Raw genomic sequence first — 17,925 nt, forward strand, 5'->3', positions numbered from 1 at the left:
CATTGGACGGGCCGTCACTGAGGCCGTGGCCACTGGCGGTGCTAGAAGTATTGCTGATGAGGATCTCTGCATACCTAATCCTCCTTCTCATTTCCCACTTCTCCCTCAGCTCACAATCTTTTCTGACTCACCTGCTGCAGATGGTGTAAGCACGCATGTCTTACTTTCTTCTTTCCCCGCACCACAACTCAACCCGTGTCCCTTTGTCATTTCAGATATCCAAGAACTGGAACCGGCACTGTCGGGGGAGGCAGAGGAAGAGGACAGTGATGATGCAGACTGAAGCTGGGCCCTCCCGGCTCAGACTGCTCGAGGTCGTCCTTCAAGGCCATCCGCACTCTCCTCAACAGAAGGTCAGCAGCCTTCCACCACCCATGCTCCAGCCATTGGGGATGCACCTCATAGGAGCACTAGGAAAGGTAAAGGCGCATGAACGACAAGCACTAAGGGAACGCACAGGAGTGAATAGTATCAGTTTGTTTGAATCATTTCATGTGTAAATCTATAAATATGGTTATGAATTTGTATTTGGTGTTGGTTTTCATTTCTGCGATGAGCTGAGGGAGGAAGCAATGTGTAATCATAAGGAGGACGATTTTATGGTCATGTGGGATAGGAAAGGTAAGGAGTGTGTGACTGTTGGTGAATGGGGAGGTGTCATTAAGGTTACTGGTATCGCTTATTAAATATCTGATCACACAGAGCACTGGCAGACTGGTTCTGTCTACCTTGTTGCCTCCCTGCCTCTTCCTCCACTTCCTCCTCCCTCTTCTGGCAGCTTGTCCTGCTCTGCGTGGTCTCTCTGCATGCTCCCAGTCATGTTCAATTCCCAGAGGAAGCCCAAGTAGGCCACCCATGTCTGGAAGCAACTTTGGTCCGCAAACTATTTTAAATGCCACCAACAGTACTGCAAGACCAGCTAGACAACTCTCGATATAATAATGCAACTTTCTCCAAGTATAGGAAACTTCCAAAAACATGCATAATTGTCTGAGCAGCCAGAATAACTAATCCAGAAACTAACCTTTAACTCATGAATAAGTGCTGGAGGGGGGTCCTTCATGCCGTTTAAGTCCTGTTTAGCTGTGCGAGATTAAGACAGTCCGTTGGCTGGAGCGTGGAGTTACAAAATGCCACCAGCTGCTTCAAATCAGCGTTGCACACTGATTTACGTCACAATCTAACTATTCCACATGCTGCCGACGTTCGTTAGGCGCAACCGCCTTTACCAAGATGGCGTCCTGCGCACTTCACGTCGGAAGTGTACGTGCACATCTCAAACACCATTTTTGGGGCTTAGGAGTCCATGTAGCGCTTACAAAATGGGTGCTACACGGCCCAACTTTGCCCCCACTATCCTCCAAATTACAAATTCAAATAAGAACATAAGAACATAAGAAATAGGAGCAGGAGTAGGCCATATGGCCCCTCGAGCCTGCTCCGCCATTCAATAAAGTCATGGCTGATCTTATACCTCAAATCCATCTTCCCACCCTATCCCCATATCCCTTGATTCCCTTAGTGTCCAAATATCCATCGATCTCAGCCTTGAATATACTCAATGACTGAACATCCACAGCCCTCTGGGGTAGAAAATTCCAAAGAATCACAACCCTCTGAGTGAAGAAATTTTTCCTCATCTCTGTCCTAAATGGCTGACCCCTTACCTTAAGACTAAGTCCCCCAATTCTAGACTCTCTAGCCAGGGGAAACAACCTCTCAGCATCTACCGTGTCAAGCCCTCTAAGAATTTTATATGTTTCAATGAGATCACCTCTCATTCTTCCAAACTCCAGAGAATATAGGCACATTTTATTCAATCTTTCCTCAATGGACAACCCTCTCATCCCAGGAATCAATCCAGTGAACCTTCGTTGCACCGCCTCTAAGACAAGTATATTCTTCCTTAAGTAAGGAGACCAAAACTAGACACAGTACTCCAGGTGTGGGCTCACCTGAGCCCTATATAATTGCGGCAAGACCTCCTTACTCTTGTACTCCAACCCCCTTGCAATAAAGGCATAAATACCAATAAATGCAATAAATACCATTTGCTTTCCTAATTGCTTGCTGTACCTGCATGTCAACTTTCTGTGATTCATGTACAAGGACACCAAAATCTCTCTGACTACCAACATTTCTTAGTCGCTCACCTTTTAAAAAATATTCTGCTTTGCTATTCTTCCTACCAATGTGGATAATTTCACATTTCCCCACGTTATACTCCATCCGACACCTTCTCGCTAACTCACTTAACCTGCCTATATCCCTTTGCATCCACTTTACAGCTTACTTTCCCACCTAGTTTTGTATCATCAGCAAACTTAGATACATTACGCTCGGTCCCTTCATCCAAGTCATTGATATATATTGTAAACAGCTGAAGCCCAAGCACTAATCCTTGTGGCACCCCACAAGTTCAAACCTGCCAATCTGAAAATGACCCGTTTATTCCTACTCTCTGTTTTCTGTCTGTTAACCAATCCTCAATCCTTGCTAATCTATTACCCCCAATCCCATGAGCCCTAATCTTGTGTAACAACCTCTTGTGTGTCACCATATCAAATGGCTTTTGAAAATCCAAATAAACTACATCCAATGGTTTCCCCCTTATCTACACTGCTAGTTACACCCTCAAAAAATTCTATTAGATTTGTCAAACACGATTTCCCTTTTTTAAACCCGTGTTGACTTTGCCTGATTATATTATTATTTTCGAAGTGCCCTGTTCCTACGTCCTTAATAACAGATTCTACTTTTTCCCTACTACTGATGTCACGGTAACTGGCCTATTGTGCTCTGTTTTCTCTCCTTTCTTGAATAGCGGGGTTACATTTGCTACCTTCCAATCCATGGGAACCGTTCTAGAATCTGGGGAATTCTGGAAGATCAAAACCAATGCATCCACTATCTCTGCAGCTACCTCTAGGATGTAGGCCATCAGTTCCAGGGGCTTTTAGACTCATTAATTTCTCCGGTACTTTTTCTTTACTAATCTTAATTACTTTAAGTTCCTCACTCTCATTACACCCTTGGTTCTCCATTATTTCTGGTATGTTTATTGTGTCTTCTCCTGTGAAGACAGATACAAAATATTTGTTTAATGTCTCTGCCATTTCCTTATTCCCCATTATAATTTCTCCTGCCTCTGCCTCTAAGGGACTCACGTTTATTTTTGCTATTCTCTTACTTTTTACATACTTGTAGAAGCTCTTATAATCTGTTTTTATATTTCTTGCTAGTTTACTCTCATATTCAATTTTCTCCCTCTTTATCAATTTCGTGGTCATCCTTTGCTGATTTCTAAAACCCTCCCAATCCTCAGGCTTACTACTCTAATTGGCAACATTGTAAGTCCCTTCTTTTAATGTAACACTATCCTTAACTTCTCTAGTTAGTTACGGTTGGATCATTTTTCCCATGTAGTTTTTATTCCTCAAGAGAATAAACTGCACTTGCACAGCTAAAAATGTTGCAGGTACCTTAAGAAACAGTGAAATGTAGAAAATAACCGTTGGAATAACACCCTCATTAATACTGTTTTTGTGGGTGAATTTTAACTCCCGGCGGTCAGTCGGTGGATCCGGAGTGATGCCGATGGGTGGGTGTGGTGGCAAAGTGAAGTTGACCCAATGCCTGAATTTCAGTTGTTCACACTAACACCCAATTGTTTTCCACCTGATGGTGAAAAATTAAATCTACCCCTCTGCATGAATTAACTGAACCAAGCCACTGATAAATCAATAGTTATTGGATCCTATTATATTGTTCTTCTCTCCCTTATGGAATTCTCCAAACAGATTTACTCACACCGGAGGCAATGGAAAAGCATATCACAATAAGTGTAATTAAAGGGAAATATATGCTTAATTTTGCCGATCAGTAATTATAGAAGGAAAGCATGGATGAAAGCTATCATTTCCAAAACAAGCTATTAATATTCTTTTATTTTTATATGCATATCACAATCATTGTACCAAACTATTTAACCCTTTTAAGTGTTTTTAAATATTTTGCTAGAGCTAAGGTCAAAATAGGATAATCCAATATTTCATCTTTTTAATTTAAATATATAAATCCATAAATGTGGTTTATACATATCAAAATGTAACTACCCCTCAGCATCTTGTTTCTGTTTCCCTCAGGACCAAAAGGATGTCGAGTGACTCCCTATGGTTGTAGTACTTTCAATGTGGTTTGTTAAGATTAAACTAGAATGATAGTGTACCAAGAATGTCATAACACATTAGCCATAACAAATTAATTAGAAACATGTTTTGGAAATGATAGCTTTCATCCATGCTTTCCTTCAATAATTACTGGTAGGCAGAATGAAGCATATATTTCCCTTTAATTACACTTATTGTGATATGCTTTTCCATTGCCTCCAGTGTGAGTACATCTGTTTGGAGAATTCCATAAATAGAATGCAGCAATCAATAAAACTAGTGACCAATGTAACGTTTTCATTATGTACAGCTTCACTTGGTCAGTATTCAGCTTATTGACTTGTAGATTTGGAGCATGCAAACTTTCAACTTACATGTTACTGTGTGAAAGATCAAATATATTTTACTGATTGGTGTGTTGGAAAGCAGTGTATTTCAATACTACTGATTGTGATGCTGAATTAAAATGCAATTTTTAATGTGTTACAGAGCATCTTTCCTGAATATTTATATTGAAAACACAGCTCTAAGCAATTTGAAAAGATGCATTAAAGTATTTCCTATTTATTCTATCCTTCTTAGATCCAAGAAGCCAAGAAGACAATCTGTACCCTGGCCAATGCCAATATGGTCAATAAACTGTTCTCTTTCCTTTGGTAATTGATTAACTACAGTCAAAAGTCACTATAACGAACCCCCTTAAGACAGGCAGAAAAGAAAGTTATATCAGGGAGTTCACTATAATAGGGTTTGGTGATTAAAGGACCCGATCACCACTCCCTTTCATAGCCACTACTCCCGATCCTCCCCCGGCCCCACCCGCTGATCGCAGACGTCTGGTCCGGACTCCCAATCGCAGATCTCCTGACCCGACCTGCAGCCCCACTTTGTCTCGCCTCTCCCCCACCCATCCCCGACCTGACCCCTGAACCCACTTACTTGAGGGCCGCTGCGACATGAGCAGGAGCCCAATTTTTCTTCACATTTCCTGCGGTTTTCGCCAGCAGGCCATTGCGCTGCATTGACTCTATGACAATAAGGTCCGAGGCCCAATATCACTGGAGCCTCGGACCTCACCATTCTGGCACAGCGCACTTACCCTTTGTACCCCCCCCTTTCCCCTTCCCCCTTCCGAGTAGCCAAAAATATGCACTCCCAAATTTCTAGGCCAATTTCTTCCCAATATCTCTTTTGAATCATTGTCACAAGAGCTGTGCTCCCTTAATAAATTTTTTCTCCTTTTCGAAAGATCCCTACTCCCATTCCATAAACAGTAACTACACTTTCCTCCAATTCATTTGAATAATTCCATGTTAATTTCTTTCTTTTGGCCTTTAACAATTCTTAGTGATTTATATCTTTCTTTCAGTGTCACAATTTTTTTTATCTAACTTAATTCAGACCTCCCTTGACTGACGTTACAGCAACAATTTTGGTAACTGCCAATTTATTTTTTCCTGTCCTTTCTAAAGGTTTTATAACATGTTGTTTAAAACATTCTTACCCTTTGCATTCAACCATGTCTCATTTGAAGTAATCATGGTCACCTACATAACTCTGAGCTTCATCAGTTTATTCCTTATGCTCCTTATAATGTTCCATATTATAGTATTCCTACTATAAAGGTACTTGTTGGAATAGAGTTGAGGGAGTTTGATTCTGCATGTAACCATGACCTGGAAGTATTTCTTACTGATACTGGGTGACTCAAATCTGAAAGTGTTCCATATCCAGCACTAATATCCTTCATCTTAATAAGCACAAAATTTACTGGAGAACAAAAAGTTAAAAAGCAAAATGTTTCCAAAGAAAGAAGATCAACTGACCTGCTTGAGAAGCTGGTTCATCTTGGATATGTTTAACATACTTAGCTTTGTAGGATTTTGATGATTTTGACACCTACTTTAATACCAAAATGGTTGAACTAAAAATAGTTTACACCATCAATAAAAACAACTTGGGAGCAATGAAACTTGGGCAATCCAAACTTTTGCACAGCACTGGAATAACTTCACAAACACAACCTTCTAGAAATGGGTAAAGATGAGAATAAACCTACTTGTGGACAAATGCAGAAAACAGTTTGGTGACCTGATGCAATCGCTGATGTGCCATCTGCTCCAGACAGACACATCAAATAACGTAGACCACAATGGCAGTTCTATTACTCACAAAAGTCACTTCTCATAGCTGCTTCTGTCAGACACGTGTCACACAGGAGCCCTGTAATTATCTTTCCCTGCACCACAAGCGAGAGGTAATCAGCGACTACATATGTGTCACAATTTGAGGACTGGTGTGACGGAAAGCCAAGGACCAGGACAGAGACTGCAATCAGGATATGGGCTGTCCATAGCTTAGGTATCTAACCTTTAGAGTAACACAATGAAAATTAATTTCAAATGTCAACATAATGATAAGTATAGTTTATTGAGCATTGGGAGTTGTGGTCTATAAAAGAATGGTTATAATGTGCAACAGGGTGAAGGGTTATTTTTGAGTTCTGATGAAGAGTCCCATCTGAAACATTAACTCATCTTTCCCTTTCAGATGCTGGCTGACCTGCATATTCAAGATTTTCTGTTTTAATTTTAGATTTCCAGCATTTGCCTTTTTTCTTATTATCTCTACTAATGGATTAGCTTGGTGGTGAGGACAGGGTGCATGGCCCCAGCTTTCAAAAAGCTGAATATCACAATGTCATCCTACTTAAAAAAAGCAAATAATTCATATTTTATTCATCAATGACTGCCTTACCTGAAAATATGAGTTAGCAATAATTCAAAATGCTAATCGTCCCCCACTGTGCTTTTTTAAAATTTCCGTCTACAAAATCACACCTCGAGTATGATATTGCTGAGGTGACTCATGTTCCCATTTCATCAAGTAGCAAAATCTAAAATCTTGAACTTTGCAAAGAAGACTACTTTAAAAAGATGTTTGGTTTTAAGATAAAAACAGATGTAAAGCTTTAAAATATTTCACATTCTCAAGTTATATTCATATTCACGTTAAATTCATGCTAGAAAGTGTCCAGGCAATCTGAAGCTGTAATCAGTAAAACTCATCAAATACTCAAATACATTTTAAGGATATTTGACTATGTCAATCAAGTTATTTAACTCATATTATTTCAGGATTTTTAGTGCTCTCTTCTCTCAATAGCAGCTCCCATAAGTGGATCTTTGTAATGATCCAGAAACGACCATTTCTATACTTCGCCCTGGGAAGTGTGTACCTGAGAGCCAAAGTTACCCGTACCTGCAGTAATCTGCTACTCGATTTAAACATAAATTTGCAGTATGCTGCCGAATTCTGTTGGAAACAATGGATATAGTTACACAGGCCAGAGGTTTAGAAATTAAAGCCACAAAAAACTTTGTTTTCAAACATGTAAAAATACTGAAACACAATAATTGGCAAATATTAATGGTGTAATATAAGTATAGCACAAAGGCAATGGAGTCAATTTTCGGATGGCCGAGTGGGTGCGTTCGTGGCGGTGGGGCTCCTAAAATTGGGGAATCCCGGAGCGGGTCCAGAGCCCCGGCTCCAACCCGCCCACTTCCGAGTTCCCCAATGACACGAATCAGTGCGCGCGCAGCCCCCGCATGCGGGACTCCCACCGGCAATCAAAGCCGGCGGGATCCCACTTAAGATCATTATCTGGGTACTTGAGGTCGTTTATAGACCTCATTAGTTGGAGATTTTAGGAGGATTCAGATTTTGGACTACCCAGAACATGTTTCCCATGCTGGGGGAAATACTCCCTGTTTAAACAGACATGCTGCAGCCAGCAGTCAGTGGCAGCTACAAAGGTCCATTTAACAGGTGCAGGGTAAACCCTCATTCATTGCAACAGGGCACTCTGTCACCTCAGATAAAGTTTTGCCTGCCACACTGTTGTCTCTACACTCCAAATTATTAAATCATACCCTAAACTCTGCTGTCCAAACACATTTGCCTGCTTTGTGGACCCCCTCACACTCACACCGTCAGGATGGGGGAGGGGGATTCCATTGCTGCATTCATCACTCCATTGGAGGACGAGCAACATCACCAGCCTCGCCAGGCATGCCGTCCACCTCCGCCACGTGGAGCTACACAATACAGTGCTGCGCAACAAGCAACTGCACAAAGTAGTCGTGCAACTACACATACACCCACTGTAGGGTGACCCAATGAGTGGCATCAAGGGTGTTCATGGAGAACCTCATGAAAGGGCATTATTGCACAAGCCAGTCAAGAATGGCCAAGATGTGGCCGTAGTGGTTAGATTATAATATGTAATGTAAGTTGATCAGAAATCAAATATAAGTAAAAACCATGACAAACCCTCAATCACCCTTGTGCATCCCCTTCATGCTCACGACACGTTTGCCTTACGCTTCCTACTGCACATATGTGATGCATGCCCTGTGGCTGCAACACAGGTAGTGGCAGGTGGAGTGAGGCTGACCGTGAAAGAGATGCACGAGAGGGTGAGTGTGAGACAGCGCCATGAGATTGTATGAGGATTGGGTTGAGTGGTAGTGGCGGGATGAGTACTGGCGAGGTGAGTAAGTGCAGGTAAGATGAGGATGAGCTTTGAGTGGGTGTGAGGAGTGATGTGATAGAGTAGTGTTGACAGTGCAGAAGGAGATGTGGGGTGGGGGTGATGATGTGGCAGACGGAGTGTAGGGGAATGAGTAAGTGTACTCACTTCGGCTGACCTACTTAGGTCTTGAAGAGCCTCCTGCACTGTATGCAGGTGCGTGATATGTTGGTGGTGTTGGTGACCTCCGTTGCCACCTTGAGCCAGGCCTTCGTGGTGGCTGAGGCAGGCCACTTCCTCCCATCCGCCAGGGAGAAGATCTCTGTCCTCCCCCTCCTCCTCACCCTATCCAGTAGGACCTGGAGTGAGGCATCATTAAACATGGGAGCAGCCTTCTCCCTGGGCTGCTCCATGCTGTAATTTTGGCTCCTTTCTGCAGCATCAGTCAGTGGAGGACTGCCCCTTTAAATAGGGCTCCTCCAGCTGACAGCCTCTGATGCGGGTGTGCAGTCCACCCGCTGCGCAGCTTTCCAGTGCGAAACTCGGAAGCCAAGGTAAGTGGCTTCAATTTACTTACGATCACGTGGGGAACCCACCGATTTTACTGGGTGGGTTACCTACGCGCCCAGTCGAACCCCCGCTGGCAACCCACCTCCCTCCTAATATCGGGCCTCATGTCTGTAATGAGTTAATTTCAGTTTGGCTCAGTACTAACACACTCAGATGGTTATAGGTTCAAGACCTACTCCAGGATTTAAGTGCAATACAAGTTAAGAAACTTGATTGACATAGTCAAATACCCTTAAAATGTACTTGATGAGTTTTACTGATTATGGCTTCAGATTGCCTGGACACTTTCTACGCTAACGTTTCAGTAAAGTGCTGAGGGAGTGGAGTATTGTTGAAGGTGCCATCTTTTGGATGAGATGTTAAACCTAGACCCTGAATACCTTTTCAAGTGGACACAAAGTGCTCGATATTAGCAGGGCGGCGTGTTCTCAGCAGGGGGTCGACTGGGCGCGTGGGTAATGCACCCGGTGAAATCAGTGTGCTCCGCATGCAATCGCAGGCTAATTGGAGCCACTTACCTTTGCTTCCAGGTTTCCCACTGGTAAACTGCGCAGTGGGTGGACTGCGCATGCGCAGTAAGGTCTGTCAGCTGGAGGAGCCCTATTTAAAGGGGCAGTCCACCAATGTTCCTCCTGCAGCAAACAACCACTGCTGAACTATGGAGCAGGCCAGAGGGAAGGCTGCCCCAAGATTTTCAGACTCCTCACTCCAGCTGCTGCTGGATGGGGTGAGGAGGAGGAGGGAAATCTTTTTCCCGTCTGATGGGAGGAAGTGCCCTCCCTCCACCACGAAGAAGACCTGGCTGGAGGTGGCCGATGAGGTCACCAGCTGCGGCAATGTGCCACGAACCTGGATCCAGTGCAGGAAGAGATTTAATGACCTAACCAGGTCAGGCAAAGTGAGTAAACTTACGCATTCTCCCACACTCCATCTTCCACATCACCTCCAACACCACACAACCCCTTCTGCACTGCCACCACAACGCTCTCGCATCACTCCTCACATCCACTCAACCATCATCCTCACTTTGCCTGCACGTACTCATCGCCCCTGTCCCTATTCGAACACTACCACGCAACCCAATCTTCATACAACATCATGGCTATGTTGCACACGCACCCTCCCATGCATCTCCCTCATGCTCAACCCCACCCACACCAATGCATGCAGTGGCTTACCATGCAACCATCACTCAATCACGCCTCTGTGTTTTGACTTGATTGGAGAAGAGATGCCAGAACCCCCGGGAGAGGGCACAGACCAGAGGGGGCCCGCCACACCAGGTGGTCCTCACGGACGCAGAGCAGCAGGCATTGGACACCAGCCGCACGCTGGAGTGCCTGTCCGTGGCGGATGCCGAGGCTGGGATTGCACAAGCGGCCGGTGACAGAAAGCTAACGCTCAGCACTCATGATAGCGAATGATCTTAGCATCACTTGGCATCTGCAGCACCTCAACATCTGTCCACATGCCTAATATTGCTTTCTGTTCTCTTGCAGGGCCATCTGCGAGCACTGTGACCGTGGAGGACGATTCCTCAGAGGACCTGCCGGCCTCTGAGGGTCCATCGTCACATCTGAGCCACGCATCCACCAGCGCAGATACATACACCTCGGTGGGTCCCCGTCCTCACTTAGTTGGGCTTGTACATGGTGAGTCACCACGCACATGTGAGCACGAGCAGACCCTGGTGGCAGGGGCAGCCGTGGAGAGTCCGCGTCGGTGGGTGCACTCTTCTCCAGGCTCTGCTCAGCTGGACTCAGATGCTGAATCCTGGGGGCCAGCCGTGAAAAGGAGAGTCGTCGAGGGGCAGCAGCACATTGCCGAGGCACTGGAACAGGTGCCACACGTACTCCCCACAATCTCGCAGAGGATGGAGGAGTCCAACTCCTGCATGAGGGGAATGGTGGCACAGGTACAGTAGGGTATCTCCGAGATAGTGTCACAGTGACGTGAAGGCATCTCTGAGATAGTGTGGTGGGTAGGTGTGGGAATGTCTGCGATGGAGGAAAGGCTAGCCTCCCTTGAGCGTCAAGCATGGCTCAACAATGAGTCCATTCAGGCCCTGACTACGGCCGTTCAGATTCAGGGTGAGCAACGTTCTGCCGCCTTGAACAGGCTGACAGATACTTTACAAGTGGCCTTCCAAGGCCTCACACAAGTCCTCCAAACTGCCGTCCAGCAGGGTGGAAGGAGTGATGTGGGCCTGGGCCAGGAGAGGGATGATGATGAAAGGGGACATGGAAATGGGGACGCCACTCAAAGCGCTCCCACGTCTCACCCGTTGCCCCCCTCTCAACCAGTACCCGCAATGCTGCCCCCTCTCCAGGTGGCCGAGTCTGCCCCTGCAAAGGTGCAGGTGGAGCAGCCTTTGGAGGAGCCCTCACGGGCACCGAAACCCAGAGGGCGTCGGCCCAAAGCATCTCATCGGTCATGGCATGGACAAGAGCAACCTGCCACAACCTCTGCTGAAGCCACAGGGGTAGCACCACGTAGGGGTTCCCGGAAACGCAAGCTGAAGGTTTTGTGAGCACAAAGGGAATGCACAAGTGTGTCTGACGATTTGTCATGTTTTTTATTTATATTTGTTTTATTTCACATGCACAATAAATCTTATTATTATCACCACTACTGCCACATCTTGCCCATTCTTGACCGGCTTGTGGAATAGGTCCCTTTCATGAGGTTCACCATGAACACACACACTTGATGCCACCCATTGTGTCACTGCAGAGTGGGTGTAGGTGTATAGGCAGGGCTCTTTTGTGCAGACGACTGAGAGACGCCGGTGACACCCTGGAAGGATGCGGAGGAGAAGTTGTTGAGGGCAGTGGTGACTTTAACAGCGACAAGTAAGAAGACGGTGCTCGGGCCAATCAGGAGCAGCTCGGCATGAAGGAGGCTGCAGATGTCCACGACTACATGTCGAGTGACTCTGAGCCTTCATGTGCACTGCTGCTCAGAGAGGTCCAGGAAGCTGAGCCTCGGTCTGTAGACCCTGTGGCGAGGGTAGTGCCCTCTGCGACCCATCTCTCTCTGCAGTTGCCCTCCCACCTGCTGTGCAGGTGGATGTGTCACAACACTGTGTTGTGGAGCTCCATGTGTCAGAGGTGGACGGCGTGGCCAGCGAGGCTGGTGATGCTGTTTGCCCTCCGAGGAGGTCATGACTGCAGCTACGGCGGCCCCCATCTGGAAGTTTGAGGGGGTCCGCAAGGTAGGTAAATGTGTCTGGACACCAGGGTAAGTGTGCAAGTTTGTGAATTTTATTGTTAGGAGGAGGGTGTTGGAGGCCAAACTTTGTCCAAAGTGACAGAGTGGCCTCCTGCAATGAGTGAGGGTCACCCCCCCACCCCCGACCTGTCAAATGGACCTTTGCAGCTGCCACAGGCTGATGGCTGAAACACTTCCATTTGAACTGAGAGTGTTTCCCCCAGTACGGGAAACAGTCTCAGTTCATTTCAAAGCCCCATCCCTTCTAAAATATCAGGTCAATCAGGTCTGTAAACGACCTGAAGTACGTGTTTAAGTATTTTAAGAGGCACCTCGCCGGCTTTAATTGCCGGTGGGAGTCCCACATGCGGGGGCTGCACACGCATGTGAGCGCGTCACTGGGGAACCTGGAAGTGGGCGGGTTGGAGCCGGGCTCCAGACCCACCCTGGGAATCACGGATTTTCGCAGCCCCCCCGCCATGAACGCACCCGATTGAGGGTGAGAAAATCGAGCCCAAAAGATCTTTTTTGAAGAAGAGCAGAGAGTTTTCCTCGTGCCTGGTCAACATTCATTCCTCAACCAACAACATCAAAACCAAATTAACTGGTAATTCATCTGATTTACTGTTTATGGGACCTTGCTGTGTTTAAATTAGCTGCTCCACTTGCCTACAAAAACACAGTGTCTACACTTTAAAAGAAACTAATGGACTGTGAAACACTTTTGAGATGTCACGAACATGTGAAAGGTACTTTATAAATGTGTCTTGCTTTTAATTATCCTTCCTAGATACAACTTCTAATTCGGTTAAAATTTGGTTACTATGCTGCAATTTCAGTCTCCTTTCAACCACCATTTTTATGCTTCATTTCCCCCACATCGGGTTTGTTGATGAAAACTCCTTCACCTTTTCAGCTTTTGAAACAACTCCCCTCATGTCTGAAAGCTCTTGCTTTTTAACTACTATTGTGTCAAAAACAACACTTCTGGAACTCTCAGACAAGCCAATGTCTTATGCATTTTGTAATTAACATAGGAGATTGCTGAAGTAATTTCCTGAACAAATGCATAAATTCAACTAAAGACAGTATATTTTCAGCTTGTTATATTATGTGAATCTGTCTGGTGAATAATGTCAATTCAGATGTATCAGACAAGGTATGTTAGTTTGATGCTCCAGTGTCTTCATTGAACAACTGAACAAACCAGCCCTCAATTTCACATGATCCCTTCTAATTAACTGAATGAGGCTATCTGCTATTTAGATCACAGTTAAAGGAGACAAACAATTCAGACTCTATCACACAAACTGTTAGCTATGAAGGATTTTCCCCATAAATCCATAGCTGAAGAAATGTTTTAAAAGGTGGTAATTTTGTCAATGGGCGATCTTGGATTGGAAAGAAAAATCGAGCCGGTTGTTTAAAGGGCAACCAATCCGATATCATCCGTTTTGCACCATCTCCGAAAGTTCAAATGAACCCCAAACCATCAATCTCAATTCTAGTGTTACGCAATAAACTCACTGGAATGAATAATGTCTCAGGCTATGAAACTAATCTCGATATATAGTTAGATGCAGACAAAATACATAGTGAACAGTGAATTGTTTGAGGGAATGGAAGGAGAACAATTGTTACACAAATCTTGTGGTCCGTAGGTTCTCTCAGCCTCATCTCCAACATTAAAACACCCAAAGGCAGAACACTATTTTACAATGCCTTTTTATCATGTACGTTTGATGTGTGTCAACAGAGCTAAAATTATAATACATTTATCAGTCATACCTGCAGTCACCTCTCTGCATTTTTCATATGAATTATTATTTCAGTTTACAATATGGATTATAATAACAGCTTCCAGGCAATACTGACACAGTAAAGTGCCTGTCTGGCAGGAAGGTACAAGCCTGATACAATGTTGGCATTCTGGAAATGATTGTAGTGTTCAGAAAATGACCTTATAAATCATCATTATTATACTACTCAGGGTATGTGACATTAAGAACTATGCCTATAAACTTTTGGTCTTTCGTTCTCTGGGAAAAAATATTTTATGTAGTTGTGCCTTAGTGATAGAAATACTGTGCTTTGCAATTTTACATTTCACATATAATTTTATCAATTCAAGTACATTGTAAGATGCAGCTCTGCATTTCAAAACTGTATTAAACATCAAAGCAAAAGAAAAGCTATTATTTATAAAACTCAAGAGATCAGATAAACCTAGCTTCATCAGTTTTCACATGTCCTTTGGTATTAAAGTCAAGGAGATCTCAGAATAGGTTTACTTGTACACTGTGTGATTTACAGATGATTGTTCATTGCATTACTGCCGTTCTGCTTTCTTAAAGCATGCAGAAGCAATACCTGCCTTGTTCTGGGCATTTCTCACAAGTAATACCAGGAATGGCTTTACTGTCGATGTATTTCCCTAGAGATCTTCAACTGTGACATGGAATAAAACCTAAAGCCTTTTTTTCCAGCTGAGAAAAGGGAAAAAAATTAACACTGTATTTTCTTTGCAGCTCTGACAGATATCAGCATTGTATGCTGTAAAGCTTCAAGGTTACCTCAGACAGTGGGCAAATTCCATTTAAAGATGCCTTGTGACAATACATGAGAAGTTTGTCGAACAAATGATTCAGGCCAATCTTGTTTAATGATCTCAGGTATTGTTTCATATTTATTTATCAAAGCTAAATTACTGTAAGAAAATAAATTATATAAAAATGAACAGATTCATTCATTGTAGCAAAATTTGGCCTTAGAAGAAACAGAATGGATGAAGAAGTCCCTGTCCGGGGCCATTTCATCCAGATGTACCAGAATTGATACGAACATACAAAATTGACAGGCAGGAAAAGACCAGCTGGTCCATCGAGCCTACCCACACCACGATGGCTGGACCATCATGACTAAACACTTCTTCCCTCCCCTGACCTCCACCCCTCACACTCGCCCCCGTATCCATGTAATCTCCTGGGAGAGGCAAAAAACACAAAAACCTAGGGCCAATTAGGGAAGAAATACCCTGTAAAATTCCTCTCCGACCTTCTCAAGTGATTGAAACCAGTCCAGGAGATCACATGGACCAAGTGTTATCTATAAAGACATTTACCTTCTATATGATGCGATCTCTGCCCCAGTAGGCACTGGTCCAGCTCCCTCTTGAAGGCATGCAGAGAGTCAGCATCCACCGCAACAGCTGGCAACGTATTCCAGAGGCTCACAATTCTCTGGGAAAAAAAGAACCGCTGAACTTCCAATCTATTCCTACTCTTCCATAGTTCAAACTCATGTCTCCTGGTCCTCCCCAATCTGTTAAACTGGAATGATCTGTCAATAAGGATGCTATCCAGCCCTATAATTATTTTATAGACCTCTATTAGGTCACCTCTAAGTCTACGCTGCTCTAATGTAAATAGACCAAGGTCCTTGAGCCTATCTGAGTAGCTGAGATTCTTTAAGCTCGGAATCATTTTTGTAGCTCTCCTCTGGACCTTTTCCAAGGTCATTATATCACCCACCATGTGAGGGGACCAAAACTGGGCACAGTACTCTAGATTTAGAACTCAAAATAAGAGAAAGCTGAGAGGAGTATAGAAAGTGCAGGAGTAAAATTAAAAAACAAATTAGGAAAGCAAAGAGAGGGCATGAAAAAATATTGGCAAGTAAAATCAAGGAAAATCAAAGATGTTTTATAAATACTTTAAAAGCAAGAGGAAAGAGTAGGGCCTATTAGAGACCAAAAAGGTAACCTACAAGTGGAGGCGGAAGATGTTGGTGTGGTTCTTAATGAATACTTTGTGTCTGTTTTCATAAAAGAGAAGGATGATGTAGACATTATATTTAAGGAGGAGGAGTGTGAAATATTGGATGGGATAAACATAGTGAAAGAGGAAGTATTAACGGGATTAGCATCTTTGAAAGTCGATAAATCACCAGGCACAGATGAAATGTATTCCAGGCTGTTAAACGAAGCAAGGGAGGAAATAACGGAGGCTCTGACCATCATTTTCCAATCCTCCCTGGCTACATGGCCGGAGGATTGGAGGACTGTTAACGTTGTACAGTTGTTTAAAAAGGGAGAGAGGGATAGACCGATTAATTACAGGCCAGTCAGTCTAACCTCGGTAGTGGACAAATTATTGGAAGCAATTCTGAGGGACAGGATAAACAGTCACTTAGAAAGGCACAGATTAATCAAGGACAGTCAGCATGGATTTGTTAAGGGAAGGTCGTGTCTGACAAACTTGATTGAATTTTTTGAGGAGGTAACAAGGAGGGTCGTTGAGGATAGTGAATTTGATGTAGTCTACATGGATTTTAGCAAGGCTTTTGACAAGGTCCCACATGACCGACTGGTCAAAAAAGTACAAGCCCATGGGATCCAAGGGAAAGTGGCAAGTTGGATCCAAAATTGGCTCAGTGGCAGCAAGCAAAGGGTAATGGTCAACGGGTGTTTTTGTCACTGGAAGGCTGTTTCCAGTGGAGTTCTGCAGAGCTCAGTACCAGGTCCCTTGCTTTTTGTGGTATATATTAATGATTTGGTCTTAAATGTAGGGGACATGATTAAGAAGTTTGCAGATGATACAAAAATTGGCCATGGGGTTGATAGTGAGGAGGAAAACAACAGACAGCAGGAAGATATCAATGGACTGGTCAGGTGGGCAGAAAAGTGGCAAATGGAATTCAATCTGGAGAAGTGTGAGGTAATGCATTTGGGGAGGGCAAACAAGGCAAGGGAATACACAATAAATGCTAGGATGCTGAGAGGTGTAGACGAAGTGAGGGACCTTGGAGTGCATGGCCACAGATCCCTGAAAGTAGCAGGACAGGTGGATAATGTGGTTATAAAGGCATACGGGATACTTTCCTTTATTAACCAAGGCATGGAATATAAGAGCAGGGAGGTTAAGCTAGAATTGTATAAAACGCTAGTTAGGCCACAGCTTGAGGACTGCGGACAGTTCTGGTCACCACATTACAGGAAGGATGTAATTGCACTAGAGAGGGTACAGAGGAGATTTACGAAGATGTTGCCAGGATTGGAGAATTTTAGCTATGAGGAAAGATTGGATAGGCTGGGGTCATTTTCTTTGGAACAGAGGAATCCGAGGAGTGATTTAATTGAGGTGTACAAAATTATAAAGGGCCTAGATAGAGTGGATAGGAATGAACCATTTCCCTTAGCAGTGAGGCCAATAACCAGGTGTCATAGATTTAAAGTAATTGGTGGAAGGAATACAGAGGAGCTGAGGAAAACATTTTTCACCCAGAGGGTATGGGGGTTTGAATCTCACTGCCTGAGGGATGGTAGAGGCGAAAACCCTCATCACATTTAAAAAGTACTTGGATATGCCCTTGAAGTGCCATAACCTACAAGGCTACAGACCAAGGGCTGGAAAGTGGGATGAGGCTGGGTGGCTCATTTTCAGG

Source organism: Heptranchias perlo, chromosome 17, assembly GCF_035084215.1.
Source record: "Heptranchias perlo isolate sHepPer1 chromosome 17, sHepPer1.hap1, whole genome shotgun sequence".
Lineage (NCBI taxonomy): Eukaryota > Metazoa > Chordata > Chondrichthyes > Hexanchiformes > Hexanchidae > Heptranchias > Heptranchias perlo.